The sequence below is a fragment of the Capsicum annuum genome, chromosome 1 (genome assembly GCF_002878395.1).
Source record: "Capsicum annuum cultivar UCD-10X-F1 chromosome 1, UCD10Xv1.1, whole genome shotgun sequence".
In the NCBI taxonomy this organism is placed as follows: Eukaryota; Viridiplantae; Streptophyta; class Magnoliopsida; order Solanales; family Solanaceae; genus Capsicum; species Capsicum annuum.
Window position 1 is genome coordinate 178955993 of NC_061111.1, and position 21229 is coordinate 178977221.

Here is a 21229-nt window from a genome sequence, read left to right on the forward strand (position 1 = left end):
CCCTTGACAAAGGTTCAAGATGGTTACCGAACCTGACAACTTCTTGAAAGCATGGTGGATGCATATGAGTGAATAAGATAAAAAGGTTGTTAGTACGCATATCGGGCACCTTCCTTCTCTCATAGAGATGGATGCCTGGCCCGAAATGATTCATGTTCTAACAACATTTTGGGATGACAACAACATGTTGTTTCTCTTTGGGGAAATAAAATTGGCATTCACTGTTGAAGAAGTTTTGACTTGTTATGAAAGCCTTGACATGTGCAGAAAGAGAAGGAGTACACAAAACAACAATGTTCTAGTCCCTAGCATGATGAATCGTCAAGAGATCAAGAAAGTCTTTGCAATCAATGATGACACTTGGTTGATGTGATGGGGAAAATACATATTTTCATGGGTTGTATCGCCAATTTGGAAAGTATAACGCTTTTGAAAAGTTCAGTCATAAATTCGAGTCAGAAAAAAATTAAAGGAAAAGAGAGCATTTGGTTTTGTAGTGGGTTTACTTGGAACAATGGTTTTCCCAGAAGGAGAAAGTGGCACCATTAATCCGAGGGTTGTTATGGTAGCAGACACTCTCTTCAATGGAATGAATTATGGTCAAACTAAGGTGTTTCATACCTTAGTACCTATGATAGTCGCCGAGATATATCAGGAGTTGGGAATGTGCCAAAGTGGTAATCGTTTCTTTCAAGGTTGCAACCTTATCTTGTAATGGTGGATGATGACACCCTTAATAAAAATCCTAAAGTGGGGATCCCAAACCCTCGAAGAAAGGTGAATCTCCTATCATCACAAGACATATGTTTAATCCTGCATAGATTTAAGAGGAAAAAGTCTCCAGAATTTTGGTTCAAGATTTTCGTGGAATTGAGTGACGACGACATCCAATGGTCAATCAGCTATCTTCGTCCAAGGAAGTATTTTACTTATGGGAATGAATGGACTTTCCTAGTACTTGCAGGACCCAGGGTGACTCATCCTTATAATCCCATTCGGGTTCCTAGGCAATTCGAAATCAGGTAGGTAATACCACAAACGGCGCCTATGCTTAGATTCTTCACCGAGTATGATGAATTCGAAACTCCCTTCAAACAATACATGGTATATGGGTGAAAGAAAATAACCATAGAGGAAATCTCCTTTTGTATCGAGTATGAGCCTGAAGTTAGTGATACATATAAGGAATGGTTGAAGAAGAGTCTTGTTGGAGCATTGATCTCGGGACTGAATGTACCTACTCGAATTGTTGATATGGAATCAGAGCATCAGATCCGACTCCATAGACTTCAAAACGAATTTAAAAAAAGTGAGATCGCACACCAATATATGCATATGGAGGATGCCTCAATCATACGCATGTTGAGAGAAGAGTTAAAACAAGCCAGGCAAAAAGCTGATGATGCTAGGCAGTGTCTGATCGATTTGGATGATTGCATGGTTTCTCATATTGATATCATAGAAAAAATGACCTACAAAAATAAGGCGCAGTTGTACGAGAGTTACCTGATCATCAACAAATGTCAGACATGGCAAGAGATGAATAAGGCTAAGAAGGCAAGGGCAAATGAAAGAGCATCCAATAGTTAGTTTTTCTATCCCCTACGTGGGACCTTGTTTTTCTTTCATGTTATATTCCTTTCCCCTAAAGATTGTATCCCTCTTAGGATACCTTTTTAGGAACTTTGCCCTTTTACATATCTATAAAGTTGGGGGATAATGGACTGGCTTTAAAAAGGCATATATTCTCTTCAAAACTCGTTAAGCCAAACCCTTGGCTCAAAATAATCACCCCAACTAGGATACACATTTATTATAATATTTTTGTGTGATACAACGACTTTATGTGTTTATGTACGTATGTTTGAATCAAAGACAAATTTATCCATTATGCACCCATAGATCAGTTTGACTATGATGCAAACAACTCTATGTGGTTACTTCTTGTCAAATATATTGTATTATTTATCACATATGGGAACTAACACATCTTTCTTTGAGTTATTTTACTTTTCAAATAACAGAAAACTACTCTGTGTTGAAATAAGCTGACAGAACATCCTTACTTCACCCGGTCAAAAGTGCATAAGATCCCATCCCCTAACCATTATTCAAATATGACTAAAAGTGATGAAGAAAATGCATTGACCATTAGGGATAATATAATAGTGGAACAAAGTGAGATGATTGCTGAACTCGCGAGAAAATTGGAAATGCTTGGGAGGAGATGAACTGTACTAGACATTTGGCTAATTTGGCTATCACTATCAATGCTCCTGCCCCAAGAAGACATGGTCCTCTGCTCTAAATTACTACCCTCAGTACACCTATTCTCGGGGACCATCCAAATAACATATCGTCCGCCTCTGCTCCTCAAATTGTCCAAAACACCAATCGAGAAAATAACTCAGATACTTACCATCCACAAAATCCATTCCTAACCACCACAAAATGTATCTTCAAATCCACAAAATTCATTCCTAAATCCCCAAAACCCATTTTCAAACCCAAAAAAGCCGCTCTCAAATCCACAAAATTCGCCCCTAAATCCACAAAATCTGCTCCCAAATCTATAAAATCCATCTCTAAATCCACAAAATTAATTTCCAAATCTGTAAAATCCTTCTCAGATTCCACCAAAATACTCTCAAATTCCACAAAATGTTCTCAATTTCCAAAATGTCCTCCCCACCTACCACCCAACCTCTTCTTATCCTCAAAATCAAGCTACCCTTTCAAATCCTTCTCATGTTATCATATCCCCTAATATCTACAATCCTTTTCCTAACCCCGAGGTAGACCATTATGACGATAAGAAAAATGAGTGGAGGACTGAGCATGAAAAAAGTTGTTGGCCATGAATAAAGAAATTATGATAATTAAGAGATCTCATGGGAAAGTGATAATGATGCTTTGGGGTACGATGATTTATGTGTGCACCCAGACTAGATCATCCAAAAGGATACAAGGTCCCTAAATTTGAAATGTTCAACGGTACTGAAAATTTGATGGCCCATCTAAGAAGGTATTATGATCAAATGGCTAGGGTAGGAAGAAATGAAGCATTATTTATATGCTTATTTAGCCGAAGCTTAAGTGGAAAATCCTTATATTAGTTCACGTCTCAAGAACTGATAAGATGGTCTAGCTGGAGGGCATTGGCTAAAGGTTTTCTCGATAGGTTTTTGTTTAACGTTGAAATAGTCCTTGACCGATACTCATTAGACTTGATCAAGCAGAAGAATGATGTGTTATGAGATTATGCCTTCCATTGGAGAAAAGAAGCTACTAGGGTACAACCTCCCATGTCTGAGGAGGAAATAGTATCGGTTTTCTCTCGTGCTCAGAAAAAAGAATTTTACACTAGGATGTTATCCACAGTCAGGGCAACTTTCATAGATTTGGTAAAAATTAGGGAATTGCTATATAAAGGCATTCAAACAGGAAATATTGCCAAAACTTTAACATCATCTGGTACTTCTGCATTCCCAAAAAAGAAAAAGAAAGACGTAAGTGCAATCTCTACTGATTCTGTTGCTAAATTATAGAAGAAGTTTAATCCTAGGAATGTTCTCTCCTCTCTACCGTCACCAAATTTTTAGCATGTATTCTACACCCAACCTCAATACCAAGCTCCACTTCCAAATCTCTAATCCCAATAGCAAGGTCCACTTCCAAATATCCAATCCTAATACTTAGATCCATTTTCAAATATCCAATCCCAATACCAAGATCTAATTTCAAATATACAACCCCAATACCAAGCTCCACTTCCAAATATCTAATCCCAATACCAAGCTTCACAGCTAAATATTTACCCCAATACCAAGTTTTGTAGTTGAATTATTGGCCTCATGTTCAAACTTCCCTTTCAAACAATCGAAAAAATGTCTAAGAGCCTCCAAATTATCATCAAGTACCTCCTCCTGTTAATCAAAACCATTATAACCCTTCACGTACAAACCTAAAAAAAGACCTCCCCAAAACTTCACACCATTAACTGAAAGTCGCACGCAACTCTTTGGGAGATTGAAAATCGCCTATCATTTACAACCTATCCAATCAAAACTTATTAATCCCAATTCTTGACTTTATCTTTCCAATCAAAATTGTGCCTATCATTCGGGAGCGACGGGGCATAGGACCGAGGATTACGTCAACTTAAAGCATAAGATTAAATATTTGATTGATCAGAAGGTTATCACACTTCATTTGCCAACACCAAATATCAATAGTAATCCATTGCATAATCATGGGGGAGCTACAGTTAACATGATTAAAATAGTGGGTGAATGGGTGTCTTGCAAAACCATCACTAAGGTGGATTCAGAAAAGTTCAAAAGGACAGAAGGTAGGAGAAGATTGAGAGAGTCATAGCTACCTTAAGTGTCAATGAGAGGCCCCCATTTATAGTGATGACATCCTCAATTCAGGTTTACACTCCTCCGCCTAGGAAAGAATTTATTGTAGAGACTGCCATTACTCAAAGGATGACATGATCTAAACGATGCTACATTCCTAAAGATTTGACCAATGAGAAGGATTCATAGAATAGATCAATCACTGAAGAGAAGGTCAAGAAATTTTGGAGGCGCATGGAACCAAAAGAGTATTCAATTATGAAGCATTTAGAAAAGAGTCCAGCCCAGATTTCTATTTGGGCACTGTTAATGAGTTCTCAATACCACAGACAAGCTTTATTGAAGGTAATGTATGAAGCATATGTTCCCGCAAGCACGAGTATTGAGAATCTAGCTGTAATAATAGGGAATGTTGAAGGAAGTCATCGCATATCATTCAACGAGGAAGAGTTTCCATTTGAGGGTGTGATGCATAACAAAGCCTTACATGTCACTATCAGTTGTCGGGACTATGTGATTAATCGGGTATTAATAGATGACAAATCTGGTTTGAATATTTATCCTTTTTCCACATTGGTTCAAATGGGCTATGATTTGGGAAAAATTCGCCTAAGCCATATTAATGTGTGGGCATTTGATGGAGGGCAGAGAGATACCATAGGTGAAGTTGACTTGTACATCCAGATGGGACCTGCTGAATTCAAGGCCAAATTTCACGTTATGGATATCCATCCTAGTTACAACCAGTTCCTAGGGAGACCATGGATCCATGATGCAAAAGTAGTTTCATCGATCCTTCATCAATTATTGAAATTTATTTGGGAGGATCATGAAATAGTAATTCAAGGAGAAGAAAGCCATTTAAATCATCCCAATGGTTATGTTCCTGTGATTGAAGATATTTCGAAGGGTAGTAGTTTTTATACAGTGGCAATTATAAGTGCTGCGGATAAAGATCTGATGCTCAAGACTCCAATGCTTCTTTCTATAAAATAATTATGACCGTGAGGTTAAAAAGTAGGTTCGAGCAAGGTCAGGGCTTGGGTAAGAATTTGGAAAGAATTATTGAGCCCATTATGGTCCTAGAAAAAGCATCTAAGTATGGGTTATGATGCCATCCAACAACAAAGGATGAGATTGAAGATAAGTCAAAGATGAGTTTGTCTAAACTATTGCCACTCTTGTACCAGTCATTTCCCGTGCATGAGATGTCAAAAGATGATGGTCTTGGGGATGGGATAAAAAATCTGTTTGAGGGATGCAATGCTATACTAGAAGATTTCCCAAAGTCTAGTGGGGTGAGAAAGGTTACACCAGAAGAGGCTATGCAAAACTGGACCTCGACTCCACTCGTAACTCGTCGCCCATCGTCGTAGATAAAAGAGAAATTACTAGTAGTTTTAAAAAATCAGTGATGATTTGGAGGAGGCCCCATGATCCACCCTTTTATGTCTCAAATTTTCTTTTCGTGTTTTATTACTTTCAAAAAGGCATTGGCCCGCATTTGCGTGGGTCATGAGCCACAGTTTGTAATTATTTCCCTAATTTCAATAAAAAGGCCTCCCTTTATTCAAAAAGTTATTTTAAAGTACGATTATATTAGTATATTTTATTATATTATCATTATCTAACTTGTTTTGTTTGTTTATTACAGTTGTGGTAACTTAAAACCTGCTAATGTCATGTCATGTCAAGTATTAGATGAACTAAGCTAGGGGAATGATGATGATTGGAATGAAGGTGATGAGGATTGGCTAGTGGAAAATGTAGAGAAAGTTGAGAATCGAGAGAAGCCCAACTTGGAGGAAACTGAAATAGTCAACCTGGGTGATATGATGAAGTCAATGAGACAACTGTTAGTGTTCACTTAGCGAAAACACAAAGAAGAGAGCTCATTCGCTTTTTTGTGGGAGTACATTGACATATTTTCTTGGTCCTATGATGATAGACCGGAATTGAGCACCAACATCATGTCGCATAAGTTACCAGTCAATATCGAGTTTGATCCAGCTAAGCAAAAAATGCGAAAATTCTAACCGAACTTAAGTTTGAAAATCAAGGAAGAAGTGATGAAGCAAATTCAATCTAAGGTTATGGAGATCACAAAATCATGGATCAATCCCACGAGAGTTCAGATCATCTGACCCATCTAAGAAAACTCTTCGACAGACTAAGAAAGTACAACTTGAAGTTGAATCTTACTAAGTATGCTTTTGGTGTGCCAGCCGGGAAATTACTGGGGTTCATAGTTAGCAGAAAGGGCATCGAGCTAGACCCATCCAAGATCAAGACAATTTTGGATTTACCACCGCCAAGGACCAAGAAAGAGGTTATAAGTTTCCTGGATCATTTGAATTATTTTAGCAGGTTCATCGCCTAGTCAACAGTCATATGTGAGCCAATTCTCAAGATGTAGAAGAAAGGTGCATTGAATAAATGGACAAAAGAATATCAGAAAGCTTTTGCTAGAATCAAGAAATATCTGTTCGCTGCGCCTATTTTAGTTCCACCAAGGGAAAGAAGTCTGTTGTTGCTTTACATGTTAGTCTCAAAAAATGCTTTCGGATGTTTCCTCGAGCAATATGATGAGACCGGTCAAAAGAGAGAGTAATCTACTACTTGATTAAAAAGTTTACACTATATGAAGGTTTCTACACTCTGGTAGAAAGAACGTGTTGTGCTTTGACTTGGGCCGCACTAAGGTTGAGGCATTATTGGTCCTCGTACACAACATATCTCATTTCCAGAATGGATCCATTGAAGTATATATTCCAGAAAGCCATGCCTATGGGAAAGTTAGCCAAGTGGCAAATGTTGTTGAGTGAGTTTGACATTGTGTATGTGACTCAAAAATCAATCAAGGGGCAAGCCTTAGCGGATCATTTAGCTGAGAGTCCAGTTGATAATGAGTACGAGCCACTTTGAACTTACTTCCCATATGAGAAGATTTTATTCATAGAAGAAAACATTGCAGAGACATACCCCAGATGGGGATTATTCTTTGATGGAGCGGTCAACTTCAAAGGCTAAGGAATTGGAATAGTTTTGGTGTTATAAATAGGCCAACACCATCCGATAACCGCTAAGCACTTCTCGTATACCAATAACATGGCCGAATATGAGGCTTGCATCCTAGGTCTCAAGGTTGCACTTGATATGGGTGTTCGTGAATTGCTAGCCATTGGAGACTCAGATTTGCTGATTCACTAGGTATGGGGGGAATGGACAGTAAAAAACTCCAAGATTACTCCTTATGTAGTGCTGGTGTAGGATTTGAGTGGAAGATTCAGGGAAGTTTATTTTAGACATATCTCGAGGATACAGAATGAGTTTGCTGATGCTTTGGCTACTATATCTTCCATGATTCAGCACCCAAATCAGAGTTACATTGATCCTCTGGAAATAAGTTTAAAGGAATAACTCACATATTGTGCGCATGTCAAAGAGGAGCCTGACGGAAAGACATGGTACTATGATATTAAAAGGTATTTAGAATCTAGAATATATCCTGAAGAGGCCAGTAATAATCAAACGAAGACAATCCGGCGTTTGGCAAAGAATTATTTTCCAAGTGGTGAAATCCTTTTTAGGAGGACTCTAGACTTAGGATTCTTAAGATGTGTTGATGCCGCGGAAGCTACAAAATTAATAAAGAAAGTACACGTCGGATTCTGCGGGCCCCACATGAACGGGTTTGCCCTTGCTAGAAAGATCCTGAGAACTGGTTACTTTTGTATGACTATGGAAAATGATTGTATCAAGTATGTGCAAAAGTGCCCAAAATGTCAGATACATGGAGATTTGATTCAAATGCCTCCACATGAGCTTTATGCGATGAGTTCACCCTGGCCTTTCGTAGCTTGGGGTATGTATGTTACCGGACCAATAAATCCACCGACGTCAAATAAGCATAGATTCATTTTGGTTGCTATTGAGTACTTTACTAAGTAGGTCGAAGCTACTTCATATAGAGCCGTCACCAAGAAACTGATTGCGGATTTTGTCAGGAATAACTTGATTTGCCGATTTGGGAGTGTCAGAATCGATTATTACTGATAATGGGGCAAACTTGAACAGTCATTTGATGAATGAGATTTATGATCTGTTTGAAATTATTTATCGCAACTTGACCACATATCGTCCACAAATGAATGGAGCCGTGGAAGTCGCTAATGAGAACATTAAGAAGATCTAAAGAAAGATGGTAAAAAATGATAGATCATGGCATGAGATGTTGCCCTATGCTCTACTAGGGTATTGTACGACAATTCGAACCTCAACTGGCCAACCCTTTATTTAGTTGTTTATGGGAATGTAGTTGTGATACCTGCCGCGGTTGAGATACCCTCCTTAAGTATTATTCAAGAAGTCGGTTTAAGTAACGTAGAATGGGTTCACACTTTCTATGAGCAACTCATGTTGATTGATGAGAAGAGAATGACTGTCGTGTGTCATGGTCAGTTGTATCAACACAGGATGATCCGTGCCTTCAACAAGAAAGTAAAAACTCGAACATTTGAAGTCGAAAAATCAGTTCTCTAATGCATATTTCCTCACCAAGAAGAGTACAAAGGTAAGTTCGCTCCAAATTCGCAAGGACCATACATAGTCCGTAAGGTATTGTCCAGAGATCTCTGATTTTATTTGAGATGGATGGTCAAGAGTTGACCAAACCAATCAATTCCAATATGGTAAGGAGATACTATGTTTAAAGGATGTTTTAGTATTTGTAATCACCTTTATGATATTGTTTGTTTCATGATGTGTAATTACCTAGAATCCCTTTCCTTTTATGTACGAACTATGTTTGACCTGAATTTCCAAGAAAGGGATACTTTGGCGACCTATGTCGGCTTTGGTCAACCCCTTAAGAAAATTTATCCTTTTCTTTTATGTAGGAACTACGTTTGACGTGAATTCCCAAGAAAGGGATACGTAGGCGGCCTATGTCGACTTTGGTCAACCCCTTAGGAGAATTTATCCTTTCCTTTTATGTATGAACTACGTGATGATCTGAATTCTCAAGAAAGGGATACGTAGGCGGCCTATGTCGACTTTGGTCAACCCCTTAGGAGAATTTATCCTTTCCTTTTATGTATAAACTACGTGATGACCTGAATTCCCAAGAAAGGGATACGTAGGTGGCATATGTTGGATTTGGTCAACCTATTAGATTTTTCTATATATCCCTAGCATAGTCCTGAACTATGTTTGACTAATTCCTGCTCCAACAGGATACGTAGGCACCCCAATGGCTCGGTCATATAACCCCAAGAAATGAAAACTGGGGTAGAATTTTGAGAAGGAACCTCAAAAATTCACAAGAGAAAGAACATCATCAAACAAAGAGAACGAAGACCAACAAAGACTTCGAATCCTTGCGAGTTGAGCTCATCTGATACAACATTAAACTGGGGCAGAAATTTTGAGAAGGTCCTCAAAATTTTCATTAATATATTGGAATATATTTCAAATTCTCCAGCACTAGAGGTCAAAGTCAAGTTTTGTAAATCACTAGCTGCGTCTAGGTCTAGGTAGACTAAATCTTTGGCTATGACAGAACTTCTGGTAGAAACATTCATCGACGATAATAAATTCCTCGATTTTCTCCATCAAATATCAGATATAGTCAGAACCAAGAGGAAGACGTTCGCTGAGCTAGTATATGACATGTTCGACAAAGATTTTCTAATGCTTTTTCAGAATTTTTTGAAACTAGTTTCTAACAAATTAAGACTACTTTCGAAAATCTATACAGATACTTAGTGATTGCCTAGGCATCTATTAGAACGGGGAGTTAGGGTGGAAGTACCAACATGATGGAGCACCCAAAATATGGCGAGGAGCAAACCAAGGATCGAATGAAGTCAACACGGAGTAGTTTCACTCAAACTAATCATTTTTCTGTGAATGCAAGGATAAATAAACAAAAATGAGATTATTTTTCAAAAAAAAAATCTCCAAGCGAGTTGTGAGCCACACCAAAGCATATAATGCTCAATAACGGTATTTTCGGATAGCCCTAAAAATGGGTTTAATACCCATTTATCGAGGACTTTCTGAATTATCTATCTCATTTCTTGAGACCATGAAGGACAAACAAAGGCGCCTTATTTCTTTATGAATAATATATTTAGAATTTTTCTAAAAATTACTCGCTAGCAAGTAATGAATTTGTGTTTAATAAATATTTACCTTGAGCGTAAGTACGGTAAAAGAAGACAACACTATAAGGCCACAACCAAAATATTGCTCAAGAGAAGGAAGAGAAAAAAGTTCATCCCCAAATCTGTCATAAGGCGATGCAACGGTATTCAAGGAATCCCACAAAAAGGATTTTTACCCATTGGTTTATATTCGGTGATTTACCCTTTAGATGCTTATCCAAAAGAAGATGATAAGTTGACTAAGTTATTCAGATTAGTCATTTAAATTGTTATAAATCTTGACTGTGGTCGCCAATGAGAGTGACATTGTGTCTACTTACTGTCTACCTTAAGTACAGGTACATGTATAAAGCAAAAACGCAGACAAACGGACTTAGGTGAAACCATCTTCATTGTCAAGGTGTCCATTTCATCTCATTGTCTTGCCAAGAGGGCCATTATATTATTTCATTTCCAAGAGGGCCATCAACATTAAATATCTGATGATATGCGAGATAGCATATGCTGGTGTCGAGGATATCATCAGCGTTAAATATCTGATGACACGTGAGATAGCATACACTGGCATCGACGATATTATCAGCATTAAATGTCTGATAACACATGAGATAGCATACGCTGGCATCGAGGATATTGGTATCGGGGATATCACCAGCATTAGATATTTAATCACATGCGACATAGCATACGCTGGCATCGAGGATATCATCATCATTAAATATCTGATGACATGCGAGATAGCATACACTGGCACGAGGATATCATCAGCATTAAATGTCTGATGACACACAAGATAGCATGTGCTGGCGTCGAGGATATCATCAGCATTAAATATCTGATGACTTACGAGATAGCATACGCTGACATTGAGGATATCATTAGCATTAAATATCTGATAACACGCAAGATAACATATGCCGGTGTCGAAAATATCATCAACATTAAATATTTGATGACACACAAGATAGCATACACTTGCATCGAGGATATCATCAACATTAAATACCTGATAACAAGCGAGATAGCATACGCTGGCGTCGAGGATATCATCAACATTAAATACCTAATGACACGCTAGATAACATATGCTGACATATAGGATATCATCAATATTAAATATCTAAAGACACGCAAGACACCATACACTGGAGTTGAGGGTATCATCATCATTAAATATCTATTGACACGAGAGATAGCATACGTTAGCATCGAGGATATCATCAGCATTAAATATCTATTGACACACAAGATAGCATACGCTGGTGTCGAGGATATCATCAACATTAAGTATCTATTGACATGCAAGATAGCATAAGCAGGCATCGATGATATCATAGCATTTAAATATATTGGTACGCGAAGATGGAATACTTTGGCATAAAGAATATCTCATTATTTTATGAATCAGTATATGAATACATCAAAAGCACGAAATTCAAAGGGACTTTTTAAGTTGCTATCTGAAGACGGATGGCATATGAGGTTTCCTAGAAGTTGATAATTTGAGGAATCATCTATAAGTTATATTATTTAAAATAGGATAATGTGCAAGATCACCTATGAGTTGATAGTCCATGGTTCATCCATAAGTCACAATAACATCTTAACCGGATTGTGTGCAAGGTTACCCAAAGATCGACAGTTTGAAGGTTATTCATAGGTCGCAACTAAATCCTTACCGGAGAATATGCGAGATTATCAACTTGATAAGTCCAAGGGTTCTCTATAAGCTGCATCATATCCAAGATCGATTATATGTAGGATTACCCAAAGACTAGCAATTTGAGAGATATCTATAAGTCATATTGGATCTAAGGTCGAATGATGCGCAGGAATACCTGAGAGCTAGCGATTAGAGGGATACCTGTAAGCTATCTCTTATCCAAGGTCGGATAATGTGTAAGATCACTTAGAAGCTAGCAATTCAAAGGATATCTATAAGTTGCCTCATATCCAACATCAAATAATGCACAAGATTATCCAAAGATTGATAATTCAAGGGAAATCTATAAGTCGTATCGATACAAAAGATGCACAAGACTTACCCGAGGTCACATACAAAGAATCATTATCAAAAACCAGAGAATTATCATTCCACATACAACCATCATTATAGGTGACCAAAAGGGTTGCCGCATCAGCATAAGATTACACTGTTGCAGGGACCGTTCTGTATAAAGATCATCGGTGTCCAAAAGTGACAACCCACTTTAAAGATATATTCAATGACAAATGAGCTAATTATGCAACAACCAAGAGAGTTGTTATATCTTTTATTGCAAGTTATTTTCTTCCGAATAGGTACATGAGAGGATGACTTTGCTTTTTAGGTAACAACTCATGTGGAGATATGGTAAAAACTATATACCCCTTTCGTGAATTGTATTTAGCACTAAAGATTTTGTTTGAGACATTGTCGAGAGCATCCGAGAGAAAGAAATCTCAAAACAAAATCACAGGTGCAGACGACTCAAAAAAGAACGCAGCACAATATTGAACTCTTTTTTAACATTGAAATGAGACATAGTCTAGAGAGGGACGTCAAACTCTTTGGACGCGAGTTAAAGAATGATCACCACTACCATCCAACCACACCCCTATTAGAAGGCATATGGGTATTTTTTGATATTCTGATTTCAGCTTCACCTCTAGGATATTTCTAAACTCATACCGAGGGTAATCTTCTCTTTCTTTCAAATTCAAGTGACAACACACCTAGAGTTTTGGGAGTTATGTCCAGGCAAATTCTTACTTATGGATATGAAGAGTTCCATATTTATGGTTAAGAGGTTACAAGCCTTTTTTCGCAACTCAATCAACTTGTCACTCATCCCGAGCCAAAGATTGTCTGAAATAAAAGACTATCTTTTCTACTAATTGAGTCGAACTACAAGCAGTCTAATTTCTTGAGTCTCAGGGATATATAGGCTGAGATCCATATAGAAAACTCGACTGCATTCCAAACTCCCATGAAATCTCTTTATTCTCCAGCTTTTCAGTTATAACAAAAACTCTAAAACTGAGATAGCTTGTGAATTTTTGACTATCGTGCTTTAAATCAAGCTTTATGAACTACAAATGACCTGAATTCTCATAAAACCAAAGATATGTAGAAAACCTGATACCGAGGTTCGGCCATAACTCCAAAACTCATGAGAAAATCAACCTCATTTATAAATAAATTTGTTGTCGAACAAAAACTAGAAACGTCAAACTCCCTTTGCCCAGGGTTACTTACATCCACCCTACCCAAAGAAAGGGGACAATTGTTGACACCTAATTTTTGCCCTCCACAACTAAGTTTATTTTCGAGTTTCTTCAATTTTAAATAAAATTACAACATTTATTTTATTCGAATAAAAAGCTTTTCAAAGTATTTATCTGGGTAATTTTGTTATTTTAAGTAAAGATTATATATTGTCTTATTTAATTATAAGAAATTATACAATGTTGTTACTTAAATATTTATTTTATGAAATATCAGATTTTAATCAAAGTTTATCTTGAAAATAAATTCAAATAATTAAAATCTTGATTCAAACAGAACTGGTTCTTGAAAATAATTTATTTTAAGAAATATTTATTTGATTTTATTAAATCAAGAAACTCGAGATGAAATGAGGTATTAATTCGTATGAAATTTTAATTTAATTTAGTCTATATATTAAATTTGGTCATAATTGAAACTAAATTGGCCATAATTGTAATGTAATTGGTCAAACGCCCAAGCCTATAAAATAACGCCAACAAATCAAAAGTATTATTGAATAAAAAAATAAATCATATCATAATAAAAGAAATATTTACTATGAAAGCCTATGGAAAGCCATATAAGTTGACTGTCTTTGGCGTTAACGGAGTCAACAAATATTTGAAAGTCATTTTGAAGCTTTTATAACCCCAAGGATAGATATTAAATGCCTCAAGATCCTCGGAGAGCTTTATTAAACCAAGTGGTATATTATTATTAACATCTCTCATCCAAAGAATATTATGTACAAACCAAACAAAGCATAATGATTGCTTGTGCTTCTTTGAAAGTCTTTTACCTTTCAATGCTTCTATCAAATTTTTGTTTTTGAAACTTGGAACAACAAGGGACACCAAGTCTTCACGATCACTTGACTTGCATTTACCCTTTTTGGGTATGCGGGGTGCTTTTTTGAGGTTAGAATAGATATAACTTGAGAAGGAGAAGGAGGATAACATTTTAGTCCAGTAACTATGGCAAATTCCTTCCAACCAAAACAAACAGGCATGCCATAGTAATTTATCCACACCCATCCATCTTATCTTAATTTTCATACATAAACCTATGCTTGAGAAGATCATATACCATTTTATTTGAAAACGAGCATTGTTGTCCTTTGACAAATCAAGTTATTGTCCAAAGTAGTTGTCCCTGAAATAAGCTTTCAAATTTTATTCTCGAATTATTTTTTGGAAGGCTTCAAAAGATTTTCCCATGGCTGACTTAACTAAGAAATCACCCATTAAATATGTAGCATCATCGCACTGCATTCTCACAGGATAACTATCAATACTGAAGATTTTGACTAACTCTTTGATGAAAGGTCTATTAATATTTGGATCATCTCTTTTGAAACATTCCTCCTCGGCATGTTCATTATCTTCTTCTTCAGATTGAAATAATACTTGTAAAGCAAGCTCATAGAGTGGTGGATGTAGACTAGCTGCTTCACTTGTTCCTTTACTTGGACTTGATTCGATTTCTATTCTTTTGGGAGCCATATAATCTAAAAATAACAGAAATATAAAATAGATTATAATTAATTAATTAAAAAGGATAACAATATATCTTACATGTACAACGGTAAAATGATAGTTCTAATAGATCACACATCTGTTGCACTAGTTAGGTTATCTGTTGCAACATATAACTAACCTGTTGTAATGAATGAGTAATCTATTGCAATAATAAAAATAGATCATTCATTTTTTAAAATAGATGACTGGCTTGTGCAATAGATCACACATTTGTTGCAACATATGAGTGATCTGTTGGAACAATTATCAATGGTCAATATTGTTTAGATTTCTTCTAATAGAAGGATCGTCTATCGCAATAGATGAATGATCATTTAGAAAAATCAGGTCTTGGACATGTCCTGTTAGAATAGTTAATAGGATTTTATCTAACCAAAGGTTCATCTGTTGCATCAGATGATTAATCTATTGCATTAGATTTTTAATTTGATGGTTCCACCGTTATCTCAGATGGTTAATCTATTGCATCAGATTTTTAATCAAATGGTTCCTTTGCTGTATGTGATGATAAATCTGTTGTATCATATGATTAATCTGTTGCATCAAATTTTTATTCGATGGTTCCTCTGTTGCATTATTCGATAAATCTATTGTATCAGATGATTAATATGTTGCATCAGATGGTAAATCTGTTGCATCAGCTGGTTACTCTATTGCATCAGATGGTTAATCTGTTGTAGAAAAAAACATTAGCTTGATTTTATTCAATAGAAGAACAACAATATCACCATTTTTACCAAAAACAAGAATAAATCAACCCAGCAACAGGCGCAACACCAAAAATACCAACATCGTTGTTTTGTTTGTACAAACACAAACAAAAAAACCAAACTTCAAAAAATGCAACAAATAACAAAAAATCATATTTCACTCCGAAAAGAGAAGAGAAGAAATTCCAGAAATTAGGATTTAATTAAGACTTCATTTTATATTAAAGCAATAAATATTGAAATTATTCACCAATACAAGAAGAAAAGTTGGCTTAAGTTCCTCTTTTCTTCAAAACTAAAAAGACCATAATTTATTACCTGTGAAAGAAAAAGGAAGATGAAGAACTCGAAATTGTTGTGGCCGGAGAACAAGGCTATCATGTCAATTGACGGTTGAAAGTCGAAAAGAAACTCAAAATCGAACTATTTATTGCCAGAGGTTGAAGTCGTCGGGGATTAAAAGGAGAAATTTACAAAATTATATTTGGGAGAAACTATTGAGAAAGAGAGAGGAGTGACGATTGATTTGGAAAGAGGAGGGGTGTGAGTTGATTTGTATTTTTGAAAAGATTAGAAAGTTTTGAAAATATTAATCAAGTTCACGATTAGCTTAATCAAGTTTCCTAATTATGTTTGATCCTTTAAGTTGGTCAATGCCACCAATCCTTCATTCAAAACTTAAATGACACATTTTTTTCAATTTTCTCAGGTTTGTTACTACACCACAACTAAAGTTAGGATTATTGAAATAGTCTTGGTTTTTATAGCTTTTATTTGAATTCATCTTGTTATTTTACTTCTAAGATTATCCATATTTCTAAGTCATATTCTTTTCCACTGAGCAGTGAAAATCAATTGAAAGATGAGTTGCTATGTACTGTTGTTTGTGTGGAGGACACATATGAAAAAAGTCAAGCATATCCTGTATCTCAAGGCAAAGCAGAAGGTCGTGCATTCATATCTCCCTTTGATCACCCAGATATCATAATAGGGCAAAGGTACAGTTGGAATGGAGATTAATCCCTATATTTATGCCCGGTGGTGGAGGGGGTCTTATAACAGGCATTGCTGCCTATATGAAAAAGGTCTCTTCTAATGCAAAGATTATTAGTGTTGAGCCAGTGGATTCAAATTCAATGGCGTTGGCATTACACCATGATCGACCAGTACTGCTGGAACAAGTTAGAGATTTTGCAAGTTGAATTGATACATAAATTCAATCCTATTATGATCAATCTATCAATCATGTTAATGAATATATATTGGCATAGACATAGGTAATTTTAGACAAATTTTTTTGAAGTAAATACCTGAATACCAAATATAGCTCATAATTCAGAGAATACAACAATTCTTTCAAAACTTAGGGTGTTAATTTAACTACTAAAATATCAATAGCCATGACATATTATTGGTCATGAAAATTGGTCACAAAACCCTACCTCCGTGAGCCTATTTCCACAAAATTAGGACAAACCCTAAACAAAAATATTCCTAACTTGGAAAATGAAGAAGTAATAAGAAAATCAATTACTCAATTACTCAATGTAACTAGAGGAAAGCAGCAAGCTGGGGGGAAAAACGAAAGAGGCAAATCTGAAATCACAAAATATTATGTATTCATTTTTCCTAGCTAAACTAAAACACTATGAAAAGATGACGTTAAAGAGAAACTGAAGTTAATCACCTACTATATTATTTCAAAAATAAAATCTTTTATTTTATTAAAAGATAAAATTCTCATGGTGCTTAATTATTTACTTTTTAACTTTGTAACTTGAATTAAGCACTGGATGAAATCACTAGAAATCATTTCAGTGCTTTGACATTAAAATATTATAAAGAGTCAGATAAAATATCAACAAATTTTATTTTATTCAAAATATTTTATTTTATTAAAAGATAAAATTCTCATGATTTAAAATTTAATAGTATTGTAATACGTTTTTTTATAATTATTTGAATTTAAAAATACATTATCCTTAAAAAAATTATTAGCTAGTTTAAAAATAGAACCCTATAATAAAAGAATTCTAAATAAATTCTTATATTTCATAAACTTATATGTATCAAATATAATAATAAATATATTATTATTATTGTTATTATTATTATTATTGTTGTTGTTGTTGTTGTTGTTGTTGTTATTATAGATTGGATTCCCAAGTTGTTTGTTAGAAGGACAGTTTTAAGTATCTCGGGTATGTGATTCAGGGAAATGGTGAGATTGACGAAGATGCCTTCCACCGTATTGGGGCAGGATGGATGAAGTGGAGGCTCGTTTCTGGAGTGTTGTGCAATAAGAAGGTGTCATCCAAGCTTATAGGCAAATTCTACAGAGTGACAGTTCGTCCGGCCATGCTATATAGAGTGGAGTGTTTGCCTGTCAACTCCCACATTCAAAAATTGAAAGTGACAAAAATGAGGATGTTACATTGGATGTGCAGGCTTACTATGAGTGATAGGGTTAGGAATGAGAATATCCGAGAAAAGGTGGGAGAGACTTTGGTGGAGGACAAGATGCGAGAATTTAGGTTGAGATGGTTCGGGCATGTGATGAGGAGGGGCATGGATACCCCAGTTCGTACATTTAAGAGGCTAGTTTTGGATGATTTGAGGAGGGGTAGGAGTAGGCTAAAGAAATACTGAAGAGAGGTGATTAGACATGACATGGAGCTGTTACAACTTACTGAGGATATGACCCCTAGATAGGAAGGTATGGAGGATGCGAATTAGGTTAGAAGGCTAGTGCATGTGGGGGAGCCGTAGCCAGTAGTTAGAATAGCTTTGGGGTAGCCGGGCTGGTAGTCTTAGGGCTATGTTCATAGGTTAGAGCTGATAGTAGGACGGTATGGGGGTGGTGGGTGCCTTTGGGCCGTTAGTGTATCTTCTTGTTTTATGTGTTATTACGACTTTGATTATTACTATTTGTCTTGAGCCGAAGGTCTACCAGAAACAACCTTTCTACTTCTCTGAAGGCAGTGGTATGGACTACGTACATTTTACCTTCCCCAGACCCCACTATATGGGAATACAACAACAGCAGCAGCAACAACAACAACAACAACAACAACAGCAACAACAACAACAACAACAACAATAAGAGGGGGAGGACTACGGAGTATTGGTAAAAAAATAACTAAATGAAAGAACAACAACAACAACAACAACAACAAAAACAACAACAACAATAATAAGAGGAGGAGGAGTACAGAGTATTGGTTAAAAAATAACTAAATGAAAGATAAAAAATAATAAATATTAGGACTTTGTGATAATGATAAATAATAATATTTGTTGCAATTTTTATAAATAGAATCTCATAAAAGAAGAGATCTAAATGAATTATAATTATTGCATAAACTCATTTCTTACAGATATTATGAAATACATTTAAATTTATTTTTTTTAAATATTAAATGAAAGATGATAATAATAATAATAATAATAATAAAGATAATTTTTTTTATTAAAAAAAGAAAAGGGATATTAGAGAAGTAAGAAGAATAAATTAAAAAAGAAAAATAACAAACCCATACCCTATATATACACGATTTTGCAAAAAGTAAGATAACTAGACTCCTTATTTGTAGCAAAAAAATACATGCCATTATCTGTCTTTTTTTTTTTTTTTTTGCTTTTTGACTTTATTTGAAAATTAATTGTTTGGTTGTACTCCTAAATAATTGCTCTTCTTTTGTTTCCTATATAGTTATTCAACTTTAAATAAATTTAAAATTTTCAAAAGAAAAAAATAAATTTGATGTCTGTCCTATCAATTTACATGATTTGTTGTTGCCACAAAATAGGAATAGTTGGAGTTCTCAAATTCAAGAACACATTTAAGAAAAGAGTTATTATTTTACTTAAACACAAAAATAAAAAGAACAATTAAAAGATAAGGATTTAAAATTTGAATTTAAAATAATAGCAGTAATAACAACATCATCATCATAAAAATGATATATAAATTCAAGAAAAGAGTTGTTATTCTAATCAAACACAATAATTAGAAAGAAAACTTGAAAGACAAGATTTAAAATTTAAATTTAAAATAGAAATAGCAGCAGCATCAACAGCAGTAGTAGTAGGTAGGAAGGTAGTAGGTAGTAGTAGTAGTTCTTTTCCAAATTTAGTTATATAAACTATAAGATAATCATAATATTTTAGAATCTTATCTTTTCTGGCAAATTGACTTCATATTCATTTTAAATTTGAATGAAAATTTAGGTTATATGTAATTCAACTTTGTAGTCTCTTATATATACTCCTTACAGATATATCAGTATAATTTTTTTTTTCTTCTTCTTCTCTTTTTATTATTTTTATACTAAGAGAATTTTCAGCAATCGTTCATGCACAAATACATTGGTTAATCTTTCTTTAATTAGCAAGCCTCTCTCTAAATTTCCACTTCAAATTTTAGTCTCTCGGAGTATGACCACCTCTCTTTCCCAACCTCGAACCCCACCAGAACCACCTGACGCCCCCGATGGCCATATGGACATAGGATGCCCTTGTAAGCCAATCTATAGCAATATTGGAGAGAGACAAATACCCCCACCTCTTTGATCAACCCTGGAATTGTATCAAATTTTAATTTGACTTCACCCGATGGCGATTCTGATGATCCAATTACATTATCTTTGGAAGAGAAACAAAGACTATACTCTCCATGGAAATTCTCAGTCATCATCAAGTTGTTTGGAAAGAAGCTTCATCACCAATACTTGAAGAAGAAATTAATTGACCTTTGGAAGTTAAAGAAAAGTTTTCAATTGTGACACGCCCCAAACTTCGGGCCATATCGTAGGGTACCTCAAGCACACATATATCAGAGGTCGCCCCATAACCCAACCTAAACACTTCATCATATCATAGGAGTCGAAGTAACTCCAGTTCGTAGGTTAAGATCATTGAATAATATTGTAAGACCCCACAAAGTTCTCTCGTAGTCCTAGCCTTAGAGCGTGTCAAGTGAAGTGTAATTCCGGCCCTAAAAGATTGAGAAGTGACTTCCCAAGTGATTGTATTTAAATTATATAGAATTTTCTTAAATTTAACTTTTTGTCGTGTAGAGATTTGAATTAGCTTTCCAACGATACCAATTTCGTCCAAATCCGGCATCGGGGTGAGAAGTTATGGCCGTTTTACTGAGAGTTGTCAGAATAGCCCAGGTGCGACGGACGACCCGACAGACCGT